The sequence below is a fragment of the Argopecten irradians genome, chromosome 3, assembly GCF_041381155.1.
Source record: "Argopecten irradians isolate NY chromosome 3, Ai_NY, whole genome shotgun sequence".
NCBI classification, from domain to species: domain Eukaryota; kingdom Metazoa; phylum Mollusca; class Bivalvia; order Pectinida; family Pectinidae; genus Argopecten; species Argopecten irradians.
Window position 1 is genome coordinate 4,671,765 of NC_091136.1, and position 15,419 is coordinate 4,687,183.

Genomic DNA, 15,419 nt, shown 5'->3' on the forward strand with positions numbered 1-15,419 from the left:
GTATTCAGTATAATGACAGACTTTTACCACCTTGTGTCTGAGTGAGAATTTGTTTATCAATTTTGTTCTTGTCTAAACCATTGAACACTTGTCCTTCTGATCTGTTATTCTTCCTTTCAGGTTTCCTGTCTTTCAAAATAAACTCGTTCTTCTGATGTATTTGTATTGAGAGTCTCGGACTTAGCAGTTGTTAGCCATTGTTATACCGTAGCATCTGTGACAGTAAAAGTGGCATCATCAGTTTCTCTATGAACATTTCCCATGATAACTTGAAACTTTCCACATTCAGATCAATCTCACAATTCAAACACAATTCCCTATGAAAAGTGGGTGCACGGTTTGGATTGCTTTTCGAGTTTGAATGTCAGTTGCAGGTTATCAAAACCAAATTTATATCCTGTGACGTTTACAACTGGTTCAAGTTTTAAGTGATGCCAGCTACCAGTGCCTGGCCTCATAGTTAATTTCCAATATTTGTCTCATGACTATTTACAGGGAGTGATGCCCAGTGCATAACCACATATTTAATTTCTAATATTTAATTTCTAATATTTGTCTGACACTTTACAGGGAGTGATGCCCAGTGCCTGGCCACATAGTTAATTTCCAATATTTTTCTCACACTTTACACGGAGTGATGCCCAGTGCCTGGCCACATAGTTAATTTCCAATATTTGTCTCACACATTACAGAGAGTGATGCTCAGCTGCTGAGGCTGTCTAGTCACTATCTCACTAGGCCAAGCTGAAAAGGGTGTGAAACCAGGTCAAAGGTCAGTGGTGGCTGGAGGTCGGCTGAGGTCAGCCAGGGAATACAGACAACAGGATTAGCCCTGGGAGATATACTGTGGTACAAGGACTAGAACCCTGCTCTTGATTCAAGTAAGTAAACATATATATTAACAGTATAGATTTATAATCAACAGGTCCGTGCGATGCTATGAAACTGGACACAGTCGCTATGAGTTGTATGTATACCTAATCCCTCCCGCAGACACTGATCATCTATACATATTATTTAAGGTATATATATATAACATTTTTCTGACAATGTTATCCTAATCTCCCAGTCATCTGGATGTCTCCATTTTCATAGTATGACAATAGTGCCAGGGTTTTTGACACCTTTGGATTAGAAACCATCATGTTATGGCATATTTTATACACACACTATAGAAACCTTATACCTATACACTGATGAAAAAATACTGCTGAGGATGGCTAGTTTTGGTGTTTCATAGCTGATCCTTAAATAACCAAGGCTAAAATAAATATGCTGTTATACTATTATATTACATGAATGTCAATCTGAAGTAGTTAGAATTAATGTTGGCTGAAGAAAATCTGTGCATTGCCATGAACAGCTGGTATCTTAAAGTACAATACAGATGTAGGCCACATCAGGCACATGACTTAACAGTATGGTACATAATCTTCATTCTTCGATCAGAGTATTTTTTTTCTCTGAATTTTAAAAAGTCTTTTGGGGTTTCTTAATTTATCATAGTAGGACTTATTTGAAATACTTAAAATTACAAGAAAATTACTATATAATTAATTGTGATCAATTTAAGATGCAGAACTCAGATTGAAATGTTTTCAATTTTGATTTTAAGAAGATGATTTTAAAGTATTCATTCACATAGGTATAGTTATGTAAAAGAATATATCCGGCCTATAATGTGTAACAAATGTTTCAGTCATAAAGTTCATGCCTTGTCAACAACTAAGTATTGGAGAATAGACCGCAGTTCTTTCATCTGCTTTTGGCTTTTCTCCCTCACAAAACTGGGAGAAGTTCCAAATTGCCGGGTCAATAAAAGGGCTTGGGCAAGTCTAGAATGAATTCACTGTCCTATGCCTACAGAAAATACCAATATAAGGTACAAGCTTGTCATTGTGAAAATGTAAAACCACAGAATTGGAGTTGAGTCAAAAGAGAAATAAGTCTAGTTGAAAGTTCGGTAATCTTTGAGAGGATGTAAATATCCATAAAGAATGTCCAAACAAAAGTTAAATTGATCCATGATCAGTCAAATTTCCCAGTGTTCATATGTACTGTCAGTCCACAGGTCCCTGTGCTTATAGTGTAGAAACATTAACAATCTACAAGTCCCTGTGAAGATTGTCCTCTGGAGCTGGTGATCATGTATAAAAGCTCTGAACATTGGCTTTGCCCATATCAATTATCCACTGACCAGCCTTTCCTTAAAAGGTGGTGCACTTGTAATGAAGGTGACATGGCATGGGGGTATGGCATGCTCCTTCCACAGATTATTGCTAAAAGGTCAGACAAGGGCTTCAAACACTTACCACAAATTCTGAAATAATGGTTAGATTCATCCTTGGTTTCTCTTCAACTGTTGGGGCCAATGATTGTTCCTTAATCTGGTCTCTTCATCATTCTGCAGTTGGTTGGAACGTCTGGTAGACATTTTCTATGGTTGTGGTTCAAATTGAAATTTCCTATCCATAGTTGGTTAAACATTTCATTTCAGAGTAATTTATTGTCATATGTCAAAGACAATGGGAATTGGGCAACATGGCTATAGATGTTCTGTCCCTAAACCATGATTGGTGTGTGTGTCTGAGAAACAGTTTAGTCTACAAATTCTCACTTCTCTGACCAAATTCAGAGGAATTTTAGGATTTTACATTTTACCGATATATTTGTAATTTTTCTGCCTCATTGCGCTTTTTGATAATGAATCATTTAATTATTGAATCTGTTAATGCCAGTGCTTACACAAGTATACAAGGATAGTGTATTTTGTTAAAGAGTAATTATTGAATAGTAGTGAATTATCTCAATCAAGTAATATGATCGCTAGTCCTGTACTGTGCTAATAAACAACTGATCATCTGACGATACATTATGTGCACAAAATAGTCGGAAGTTTTTCAATTACGTTTCAGAAAAAGTGGAATTATATTTATTTGCAGACAGATATATAATATTATTTCTGGGCACATATTCATGTCTGGATGAAAAATTACTTTTGGATTCCACAAGATGATTGGTGGAAAAATATCAAGCAAGTGATGCATTAAATTTAATATTAGCAGGATAATTCTGTATGGGCTAGTTTGGAAATGTCAGTGTCTAGCATATATGCATTTCTTCACCATTGTATACTCTCAGAGGATGGCAATGTCTTGTTCAAAAATAATGAATTCTCCCTCGCCTGGCATTGGTGAGATACCAGACACTCAGGAGAATGAAATGAATGATCCCCAGGAAGATTATGTAAATAGACTGTAAGGTTTCCTCCAGACAGCTCGAACTGTGGAGCTCTTGTCATTCAAGCTTTCCAAAGCATGGACAGCTTGAAGCGATAAATAACAAAAGGACTTTCCTCCATAGAAATATATTTCTCATGATTGCATTTGTCTTAACGGATAGTAGAATTATTATCAAATTTTCAGACTGTTTTAATTTGGGGACTATAAATTGCGGTTTTCTTTACGAGATGTTAAGATGTTGGGAAGTGTCTGGTATGTGGAACATTACTTATGTATGTGCCGATGTTTGGCATCTTGTACAAGTCTTGTCTGAGGTACATATATCTTCTCATTCCTGTATACCAACTAGCAACTCTAGCTATTCACAATGTGCAGGAATGCAATCAAGTTTTTGTAAGGTGCAAATTTCTGTGATATAGCAACTATTCAAATGTAAAGATTCCAGTATGGTGAGCATTCAACATTTGTTAAACTGAACTTAAACTAAAAAAACATATTGTTACCTGATGTGGGATGAAGAATCATTCTCAGAAGTAAATCTAACCTATATGTGATTAACAGTAGATTTCTAAATAGATTAGATATGTAAATATTCTGGAATAAGATGTTGAAAAATATTGCTTAGGTAAAATGTCTTGATTGTATTCCATGCTACACTGATATTGTATGATTTCCTTCCAATTTGGGCAAGCACAGATATTATTATTAATTCAAAATTTGCCATTCATGTATGTATATGTCTTAAAATTATGGAACTATCAATAATCTGTACATGAATAAGTATTTATTTTTCATAACTTTTTTGAGAAGTTTTAATGTGTCTAATGGAATGGTGTGTAAGACTGTTTCGTAATAATAAAGTTTATTATAGACAACTCTGATATCACTTACTCAGAAAGCACCTGATACGGACAACCCTGAAAAAATTACCCACAATGCACCTGTTGCAGACGGCAACGATGTTATATTTAACTGCAATACAATTCATTGAGAATATATGTAGGCAACACATTTTTCATTTACCCTGTGTGCCAACAGTACCAATAACTGAAATAATTTACCCACAATGCAAATGGTATAGACAACCCAGTATTTACCCACAATGCACTTCATTTACCCAGAATACACTTGTTTGAGGCATGGCAATGATTATATCTCTAGACAGAATACATACCTAGTGAAACCAACCTGTATAAACATGCTCGCAGTCATGAGGATAAAAACAGAGATAAATTTTGACTTTGATGTATTAACTTCTTTGTAAAATACACTCGAGAAAATTATTTTTTGTCTCCAGGAACATCTGTTTGAAGAATGAGCGCATTCATAGAATTTATCTATAGACCTAGACACAACAAAAAATAAAGATGCGGCCTAATGATATTTAGTTGTTTAAAGCAATTTTCGGTGCTGCCGATGGGAAAAGTACTTGGCTATGATTGTGCAGTGCTGTGTTACGGATGTGTGGCTTCTAACGACACTGCCTACAATTGATTTACTTACAGCTCTGCTGCTTTCCACTGTGAGCCGATTAAAAAAAGCTGACTCAGCTCTTGGCATTTCCCAGCCACACTGAGGCTGATTGTTTGTACACCTTTATGCAATGTCTGGAACACTGGACAGATCACTGGGTTAGCAGCCAGACTAGGCTCAAACCGAGATTTTCTAGCAATTGATCAGAATATGAAAGTTTGGAAGTCCTAGGTATCTTAGTATCTGTTGACTTACTGCAATCCAAATAAGTCATTATCTGTTGACTTATTGCAATCCAAATAAGTCATTATCTGTTGACTTATTGCAATCCAAATAAGTCATATTATCTGTTGACTTATTGCAATCCTATTAAGGCAGTCTTCGGCTGATGGTCTTCTGCAATCCAAATAAGTTACAGTATCTGTTGACTTATTGCAATCCTATATTTTCAGCTGATGGCCTTTTGCATTGCAATGTACTTCAGTCAATAGTCAGGTGGTATATGACTTATTGCAATCCAACTTCATCAATCCACATTTGCATGACTAATGCAATTCACTGTAGCCATATTTCATAGAAATTATTTGTATTCCATTGCAGTAAATTGAAGAAGATATTTGGTAATATCTTATATTTATATAAAATGGTTTTGAGGGATGCCAACCACAACGATACTATTGGGGAAAATCTTGATTGTTGTGGTTAAGAAAATAAGTCTTCTGATTGATCAAATTCATTGATATTGTCCCAATTCCATGAAAAATGTTACATAAATGTTTTTAAGGATGCCAAATACAGAAGTGGCACTTTTGAAACTTGCCATGGTTACTAAATAGAGTCTTCTGATTGGTCATAGTTTTAGATATCAGATACTGTGAAAATTGGTAAATTAGGGATTTTTAGGACAAATTACCGCACATGATTCATGTTATCAGATGGGAAAAAAATTTGTGTCTGGAGTTCCACAAAACTTGTGGAACGAGGCCATCATAAGTATGTGCAGGATACAGGGATGAAATATTGATCATATCTCTGCAGGAAATCAAATATTCAGGGGTTTATTATTAAGTTTGTCTCTTTAGTCTGTCACATCGTTGTCATTTGTCTTCGTTTTCCTGTCCGGTGTCCAGTCGGCTATATTTATGGGTCTGACTTTGTTAGGGGTTTGTTCTTCTCTCCACGTTTATGTTACCAGACAGCGGTCTTCTGTGGTCATTTGTGTGGCCAGGTAATTGGAGTAAAAAGAAATATAAAGGTTAACGTTGTGATTCTGTTTTAATGAGACATGAAAAACTACAATTCCAAATGTATATGACCTTACACATTATCAATATAGGGTTTAATACACTGTTGAAATGTCCCATGGATTAAAGAATGTAATGAGAAATCATTTTGTTTTTTATTTTGTGCTTGAAGATGGATTATGTTGATATTGTTTATAAGCAAATGGACACTTCTTAAGTCACCATATCTGAAAGTGGAACAGGTGTAAAAGCTATGGCTGTGGAAAGTAGACTAAGCAATTGTTGACTGTATTTCAGCACTTAAAAGTCTTTCTAGTTTCTACTCCTTGCATTCAACTCTTTCTTCAAAACCAACTTCTTAGCCAATGTTCTAAATGGACTTATTTGATATCAGATATTGAGACAATATTCTATTGAATTGGACTCTGTACGAAATTGTAGGATAGAACAATGGTATTGTATTATGGGATACATATCAACATTTCCATGAGGAGTAAAGATATATCCTCTTATAATTAAGACATCTACACTAAAAAGGATATCCTTAAGTCACTTCATTACCCAAAGATGCTGAATATAGGTCTGATTAGACAATAAAATCAACTGGAAAATCAACTTAAATTAGGCCATCGCTAACTACAGAGCATAATAAAAAAAAAAACTTGTAAAGGTGAGATTTGATCGGGATAATAAATATATCTGAGATGAATTCGATATTGCCTTGTCAGTGCTGCTGAACCACAGACATGGTGTATAGTTTCAAAGAGATAAAGGAATCAAGAGGATAATTTGCAGTCTAGACACTATTGAATAGTCTCATTACCATAGAATTGTCATCTTAATCCACAATGCCGTCCTCCTCCAGTATTGGAAGATTCAGCACGTTGAACAGTCACTGACTTACATCATAATGATCAGATTGAGGTTCATGCTTTAATTTCGTATATTCGTAGTTGGCATAATATACATTTACGCATAATATGAAAGTGGTAACGAAACTTATGTTAATGTATGGTTGTTTCTGCTCTACCTGAGAAAACGCTGGTTATATCTGTCTGGAAGTTTATTGGTAAATATATATATGCATCCCTACTGATCAGAGAATTTAAAATTGTAGGCAAGACTATTTGTTTTTGGCAAAAGAAGAATCAAGAATTTGATAATTGAGGCGCTTTTTTAATGTCTTTAATTAAAGAATTATTTATGACATTAAGTATTTTGAGGGATATTTATTTGACTGACATGGATCATTCAGCTAATTGTATTGTCTATGTGGACTTTTCTTGTTTAAGAAAAGGTTCCTAAATTGGTTACTTTAAAACAGACAAAATACACAATCAATTTTTGCTGAAGAACTGCTTAAATCTAAAAGGAAAAAAAAAAAGGGGGGGGAGGGGGTTATTAAATGAACTCTCAAGTGATTTGTTAGCAAAAAACCTTGAAATATAAGTCATCTTTAGGAAAGAGGAGAGAAGTTTATGGAATAATCACTTTTTTTATAACATTATCGAATAACTGTAAGATCAAGTTGACCCAGTTAAAGTGTTGGCTAGCAGAAAGTGTGTCAAAGTCGGTTGATTTGGCCTTGATCCTATACTTAATGGGAATCCTCTCAGATAATTTTAGTATTGACATCCAAGATTGTCTTCCTACAATAATAGTCGTCCCTAACACCACTCATCTCAAAAATCTTAGGATCAGCCGTGTAAATAAACATCAGCAAAATAAAATTAAATAAAATTGGCTAATTGATTAACTTGTTAGAGAACCGCGTACGGCTGTACGCAGACAATCCTGAGAGTTAGTCCGCTGTGAATATATTTGGAAGGCACAGCTTCCAATTATCGCAAAACAGGGCGGTCAATCCTGTCGCTGAAATTACAACGATCTCAGTCAGGGGTGGGTAACTCCCAACATAAAGTAGGTCAAAGCTTCTGGTATTGAACTGCGATTAGGAAATAGTCTAATATTAAATTCCAAATGAGTTTTCATCCACATGGTCACAACGACTGAAAAGATAGTAAAATGACTCCCATATGGCTGATGAATTTATCCCTGGGGTAGAGTCCCAATTCAAAAAGATTTATCATTTTATTAAGTAAATAAAAGTTATTAGGAAACTATTGTTGCAGATGTTTTGTCAGTGATAGTCTTGGGATTAATGATTTACAAGTGTACGAGATCATCTCATAGCAAGTAAACATATAGGAAAATTACATTAATTGATCCGGGTCAAGCAGCATCTTGTGTTCAGTAACTCAATCTATATCCTTGACACCTTTAGATTCACTGTTTCTTCGTAACCTGGTGCGAGTACGGTGCCTTCATCCTGATCAAAGATAAGAATGGACTTTAGAGGGAGGGGGGGGGGTCTATAAGATTGGTCTCTACCTGTAGAACAATATAATTAGCTTGTTAAATAATTCAGCTTTGTAAGGTGTAGAAGAATTGGCTGAGTCATCCGCGAGCAGATAGCTCAGCGGTAGAGCATTCAGCTAGTGTTCGGATATCCTAGGTTCGAATCCCGGTCTGGCCGCTACATTTTCTCCACTCCTGTTACAAAAATTAGCATCCTACATAAATACACACAGTGGTGGTATAAGAGTCTGGTATGTCTTCATGGACTTTGAGAAAGGAGGGAGGATTGTAGCGGGATTGGACTGGGTCCATCACCTGTGACCAGGTAGCACAGCGATGGGGCTTTCAGCTAATGTTAGGAGGTCCCAGGTTCGAATCCCAGTGTAGCCGCTACACTTTCTCCTCTCCTGTTACAAATGCACAATAAATATCCTATTTGATAATTACCATGAAAATATTGGACAATATACAACAATTACATATGTAATAAAAAATCTTGCAGCCAAAAAGTACTACATGTATTTATATCTTCAACAACTGTTACTGTAGTAAAAGCCATGTGTATTGCAGTGTGTGTATATAAAAGGCTAAACCTGCTTTCTCTTGACACCTCAATAAGAGTTCAGTCAAGGGAAAACATTTATTTAAGTTTATAGACTTTTAATTATAGAAATAAAAAGTAATTCCAGGAGCAGATGGAATGAATAATTAATTTGTTAAGTCTGTTGCATGTTTTTTTACATATCATATGAAAAATTTTAACTGTCAAACGATTGTGTGTTCTCAATATGTTACATAAAACAAAATGACGTATTTCATCAACATTTTTTTTTTTGTCGAGTGATAAGTCCTCTACACCAGACTTTTGATAGTCTGATCTATAGATCGTTAAGTTGATTACATTCCTGGCTAATGTAAAACATATGGACTGAAAATTACGGTGATCTGTTAAACTACATCATGTGACGGCTGGAACAGAAGCACTGGGGATTTTAATGGGAGACTGAGGGCATAAAACATGTGTGTGAATGTGTTATATCGGTATTAATACTGAATTCAGTATTTTGTAAATGTTTGTCTGTATATTTAACATTTGTCTGGGTGCTCGAATGGTTTCTATTCCCAAAGGGACAAAAATAGTTTGATTATTGTTTTGCCAACATGTAGAATTTTGCAGCTTCATTCCTACCAACAGTTTCACCCTTTGCACTGTTCCACCAAATTCTTTTATTGCTATTAATTTTTACATAATATTAATAATGATTTGAATTATTTTTTTTTTTACATAATTTGTATAAATATGCATTGGGAACTTTGAACAAATATGTTTATTTTAGCAACATGATTGTAGCAGAAGTCCCTGTCACACTGACCTTTAATGTTCGTTGACTTCTTTTTTGTTTTATTTAAAGAATACATTAATTTACATTTTGAATTTCTTATCTTTTTAGGATTCCCGGAAAGTTATGAGCAGACATTACCGAGATTTAGCCAAATTAGGTAAGTCACATGACACTGAAACAGTTTCTCCTGCAGTAATCTTGCACAAATTGAGTACCTGTGCCCCTAACTTGAAAGTTATCTCCCTTGAAAAGCTGAGAAGGTTATTCTTCCCTGATGTAACCAAAAGTTGTTCTCCCTGAAAGAGGCAGAATTATTCCATTGGTGGACTGTTATTATTCTCAAGGTAAAAATTATTGCTCTTGTATACATGAAAGTTATTTTACATAGCAGAGACTATTAATGGTTGGTGCAGAAAAGATTATCTCCCTTGCTGAAGGTTATTTCCCCTTGGAAAAATAAAAAAAATAGTGTTATTTTATTAATGGACAGTAGGTTTTCCCTGTAGCAAGAAGAGTAGAGCTTTAGCATTCATTGATCATCATTTACAATCATGATTGAAAATGCAATATGACTGACAATTACTGTTATTTTCCTGTATGCACGTATAAGTAGAAATTACAGAAACAAGCTTATTGCTTTTTCATATACATATGTGCTTTATCTAACTACATTTTGACATCAATTGAATTAGCATTAGTCAAAGATAGCCATCAGAAATCACTGAAATCTTGTCATCTGGTAGGGAAGGTTTTGTTTAAAGTATTCAGAAAATGGCATTCCTATTAGTACTTAAAAATCTATTATGTGTTGTATGACGTACACGACAGACTATTAAGGCTTTGATCGGGCAGATTTCAGCATTGACGAGTACAATGCACACATGACATTTAAACCAGAAGTAAGGCTATAGTTTAATTATATCTAAGGTAGCTAGGCCCACCCATTCAATAGCTGCACAAAGCCCATGTAATGCCTTCCGAATTTTCCATACTGCACAATTTTTTTTATCTGATTAGTTGACCTTGAACTTTGACCCAGGATTTAATGAAGCATGTACAAGTTTGCATGCAGATGTCGAGCAAGCATGACATGGTGTAATCAGATGCTGTAGGCTGTGCTGGCCTATATATAGGTTATAGCCTGGGACGACAGACAAGCTAACTCAGCCGAGTCGCCTGGCATAGTACACAAGAATTAAAAATAGTCATCAAGTACTCTGCATAAAATGAGTTAGCGTTGGCTTCACTAGAGCAAGTTACAGATTACAGTGCAAGAAAACCTCAGTCTTAAGGCAGCCAACAGTCACTTTCAACAGAATTTTATTTGTGTATTATGACTACTTGGCTAGAAAGAGAATTTTGTTTTTGTCGTTTCGGTGGCATTTACAACAGGTTTGTAATCGGATGAATTTTTAAGATGGCCGAGTACTATTCACTGACTAGTTTAGTCTGAATCATGGAACTCCAGAAAGTCATATGTAACTCAAATAGAATGGTCCTGTTGAGTGGCACTGGGCAAGTTGGAATACTCCCAATAAGAAATGGAAAGAGAAAAGTCTTTGTTTAGTTTGGTACTTTATTGTAAAAATACTTTAGTCTGGGTACCAAATAAAGACATGGACATTAAAAATGGCCTGGTTTATTGATGTTGTTTAGATATTTATATAGCGCTAGTCATGGGCAAGTCATGGGGTACTCGCATGCAGTACACCAATTAAAAATGGCTAAGGACAGGTATATATAGATATGTAGTACTTGCATGTCTCATACACATTTCAAATAACCTTCAAAGCAGATTGAAAGATATATATTTTAAAGTTTCATAGGATTTGAGTGAGTGTCTGTTTTTATGGTAATGAAGAGATATTCATTAGATATCTTTTTTTAGAATACTAATGTGATTCTGAATAATTTAAAGATCTACCATCTACATAATCTTTTTGTACACCAAACTTGATGATGAAGTTAGCATATATATACTGATATATACGAAGACCAGGAAGTTATATATGTAAATGAGTTGGTTTGTGACATGCTAATGATACAGTGACCCAGACAGATACACCGAATGTACATGTACAAGTCGTCACAGTCTGGTGGCTCACTGTTTAAAGCGTCACGCTCCGAGTACCATCCATATCAGGTGTAGTCATAACAAAATTAATAAATAATGGATCTGATGAAATATACAGCACATGTTGTCAGTCATATCGAGCTATCATGGCTGTACTAGAGTTCTTGGTTACAGTTGCAAATTTATCTGATTAATTTTTCAGACAATTTTTTTGTCGACAATCTAGGCAAAAATTTCAGTATCATTTCATAGCTTAGTTGTGATATCCTATCATTGAACAACATCAAAGGGGGTGCGATAACTAGTTTGCCCATTGTCAGTATAATGTGATCAGGCGGGGTGCAAGGGTGTGCTGTCCCAGTGCCTTTGGCAGCATATTGCTTTGGTGATATAACTCTACAAAAAATATAAAAAGGCACTGTGCACAGAAGCCTCCAAAATCATAAGCTGCACGTCCCAATCCATGTCTCATCTCATGTCCCTGGCCCCCATCCTTCACAGGGTCCCATTCAGTATCGTCTGTCCTTGTAATAATCATACCTTCCTTTCCGTCCCAAATTGTCTCCCTTTTTCTACCCGTTCCAGTAACCTGCCATTGTACTCAAATTCTTATTCAGATTCCTACAGTATCAGATCCCTTATTTTCCTGCTGAGGTCACAGTGACCATTTGTGGACCAAATGTTACACAATATGTCCCATGCATTATGTCCTAGGCCTTACTGTCCAAAGTGTTAAGCAATATGTCCCATATATTATGTCCTAGGCCTTACTGTCCCAAATGTTACCCAATATGTCCCAGACTGGATATATTGTCCATAGGCCTTACTGTCCCAAATGTTACCCAATATGTCCCAGACTGGATATATTGTCCATTATGATATACTGTATATAAGCTTAGATCAATGGGGGATAACAACTCTGTCTAGACTTGGTGATGAAGGGGCCCCACCAGGGGATACACTTAGTAACCCAATCACACAGCCCAGACATGGGGCTCCTTAGGGAGCAGATTACTACCACCCTATTAATGATATCTGGTAATATCAGAACGTCATTTGATAGAGATATGGCCACCACATTGTGTATATTGATAAGTTGATTCCATTGTAACAGTTGGTGTTTTATAGTTGTACGTGACAGGACAGGAAGGATTTTATTGATGTTCACCAAGCCGAAGCTGGAAATCTGTGTCAGCTAGCTAACAAAAACTCATAGAATCACTAATTTACACCATATAATTATATCCATTGGGTCCCCTATTTGTGGCAGGAAGGGGAAAAACTTCGCCGATCTAAAATGATATTGTCATTATGTGCATTGAGAATGTCAAAAATCATGTTTTCGATTTTTCTATTTAATGCATATATATAAACAGAATTATGACAGACCTTTAAAATGTATTATGAGCTATATTCAATATCAGAAAGGTCATTTTAACGTAGGTGAAGATATTTTTATCTTTGTTAGGAGATATTGTTGGTGTGAAATACAGTGTGCACTATGTCCTCTCAGACAAAAGAAAATAAAAAATGCACATCTGACTTACAACACTTACAAGCCAGACTACTATTAGGGCAGTAATTGAAGCCATCTTAGCTAATGTCAATTCACAGCTTCATCTACTGAAAAAGCAATGTTACAAAAAAGCTAGTTTTGTGACAGAAAGAAGTAAAGCAAACTTAGCTAAAAAGTACGGCATTTTTGCATTGGCATTATGTGTCCATAAGTCACAACATTGACTGCTTAACAATACAAAAGACACCCAAGTATTTAAGTATAAAATAATAGGTTGTTTAAGCTTAACTGTTTAGAACAATGGTTTTTTAAAGGTGGATAGTTAACAGCTTAGAAAAGTAATTGTTTAAATGTAAACATTAGAAGCATTACTTGACTCTAACAACAACGACATCAAAGCTTCGATTCAGTGCCTTCGAGCTGCTTGATCATCGCACAGTGTTGTATGGTACGTATTGATCGAATGTTTGGTTTTCTTCGTCTCTTAATTGACTGCTACACCATTCCTTGACAGCGTTTATATTCTGCCAATTTCACTTGAGTACATTACACGAGGCATTCTGTCAGAGGTGACTGCCTTTTTAACAGTCACCCTGAATACACACGCCACTAATGCTGTCCTGCAGGTCTGAAAATATGTTTCTTTATTTGTAAGAATCAGATGCTGAAAAGGTAGGAACAAAAATGATATAATACTTATATATAGTTAAAAAGAAGTCTTCGTTATTTGCTGTTATCTATCAAAAATATTTTAAACTATTATTTTGACGTCGCAGGGCATAGTGGTGACGGTGTCCCAAAGTTCTACCACCTGCAACCAGTCTTCCACCTATAGCTAATGAGGTCACAGGGAAGGTGTCTGGCATTCATCGATGTGTGACATTCTACCTCTAGCCCTCCATCCATGTGTGACATTCTGCCTCTAGCTCTCCATCCAATATATGTCTGACATTCTACCTCTAGCCCTCCATCCATGTCTGACATTCTACCTCTAGCCCTCCATCCATGTCTGACATTCTACCTCTAGCCCTCCATCCATGTCTGACATTCTACCTCTAGCCCTCCATCCATGTCTGACATTCTACCTCTAGCCCTCCATCCATGTCTGACATTCTACCTCTAGCCCTCCATCCATGTCTGACATTCTACCTCTAGCCCTCCATCCATGTCTGACATTCTACCTCTAGCCCTCCATCCATGTCTGACATTTACCACTAGCCCTCCATCCATTATATGTCTGACATTCTACCTCTAGCCCTCCATCCAATATATGTCTGACATTCTACCTCTAGCCTCCTCCATCATGTCTGACATTCAACCTCTAGCCCTCCATCCATGTCTGACATTCTACCTCTAGCCCTCCATCCATGTCTGACATTCTACCTCTAGCCCTTCCATCCATATATGTCTGACATTCTACCTCTAGCCCTCCATCCATTATATGTCTGACATTCTACCTCTAGCCCTCCATCCATGTCTGACATTCTACCTCTAGCCCTCCATCCATTTATGTCTGACATTCTACCTCTAGCCCTCCATCCATGTCTGACATTCTACCTCTAGCCCTCCATCCATGTCTGACATTCTACCACTAGCCCTCCATCCATGTCTGACATTCTACCTCTAGCCCTCCATCCATGTCTGACATTCTACCTCTAGCCCTCCATCCATGTCTGACATTCTACCTCTAGCCCTCCATCCATGTCTGACATTCTACCTCTAGCCCTCCATCCATGTCTGACATTCTACCTCTAGCCCTCCATCCATGTCTGACATTCTACCTCTAGCCCTCCATCCATGTCTGACATTCTACCTCTAGCCCTCCATCCATGTCTGACATTCTACCTCTAGCCCTCCATCCATGTCTGACATTCTACTCTAGCCCTCCATCCATGTCTGACATTCTACCTCTAGCCCTCCATCCATGTCTGACATTCTACCTCTAGCCCTCCATCCATGTCTGACATTCTACCACTAGCCCTCCATCCATGTCTGACATTCTACCACTAGCCCTCCATCCATGTCTGACATTCTACCACTAGCCCTCCATCCATGTCTGACATTCTACCTCTAGCCCTCCATCCATGTCTGACATTCTACCTCTAGCCCTCCATCCATGTCTGACATTCTACCTCTAGCCCTCCATCCATGTCTGACATTCTACCTCTA

At 36.7% G+C, this 15,419-nt stretch overlaps 1 protein-coding gene and 1 long non-coding RNA gene across 2 annotated transcripts in view; one reads left to right on the forward strand and one right to left on the reverse strand.

Annotated features, from left to right (window-relative positions):
* LOC138317343 (uncharacterized) overlaps window positions 1–15,419 on the reverse strand; it is a 471,671-nt gene that overhangs the window by 429,069 nt on the left and 27,183 nt on the right. The window lies entirely within an intron of this gene.
* Window positions 1–15,419, forward strand: part of LOC138317341 (uncharacterized) — an 82,184-nt gene that overhangs the window by 59,419 nt on the left and 7,346 nt on the right. Inside the window, exons 5-6 of the long non-coding RNA XR_011207758.1 lie at window positions 693–881; window positions 9,769–9,817. This is a non-coding gene — a long non-coding RNA (uncharacterized lncRNA). The remainder of the gene's footprint in view (window positions 1–692; window positions 882–9,768; window positions 9,818–15,419) is intronic.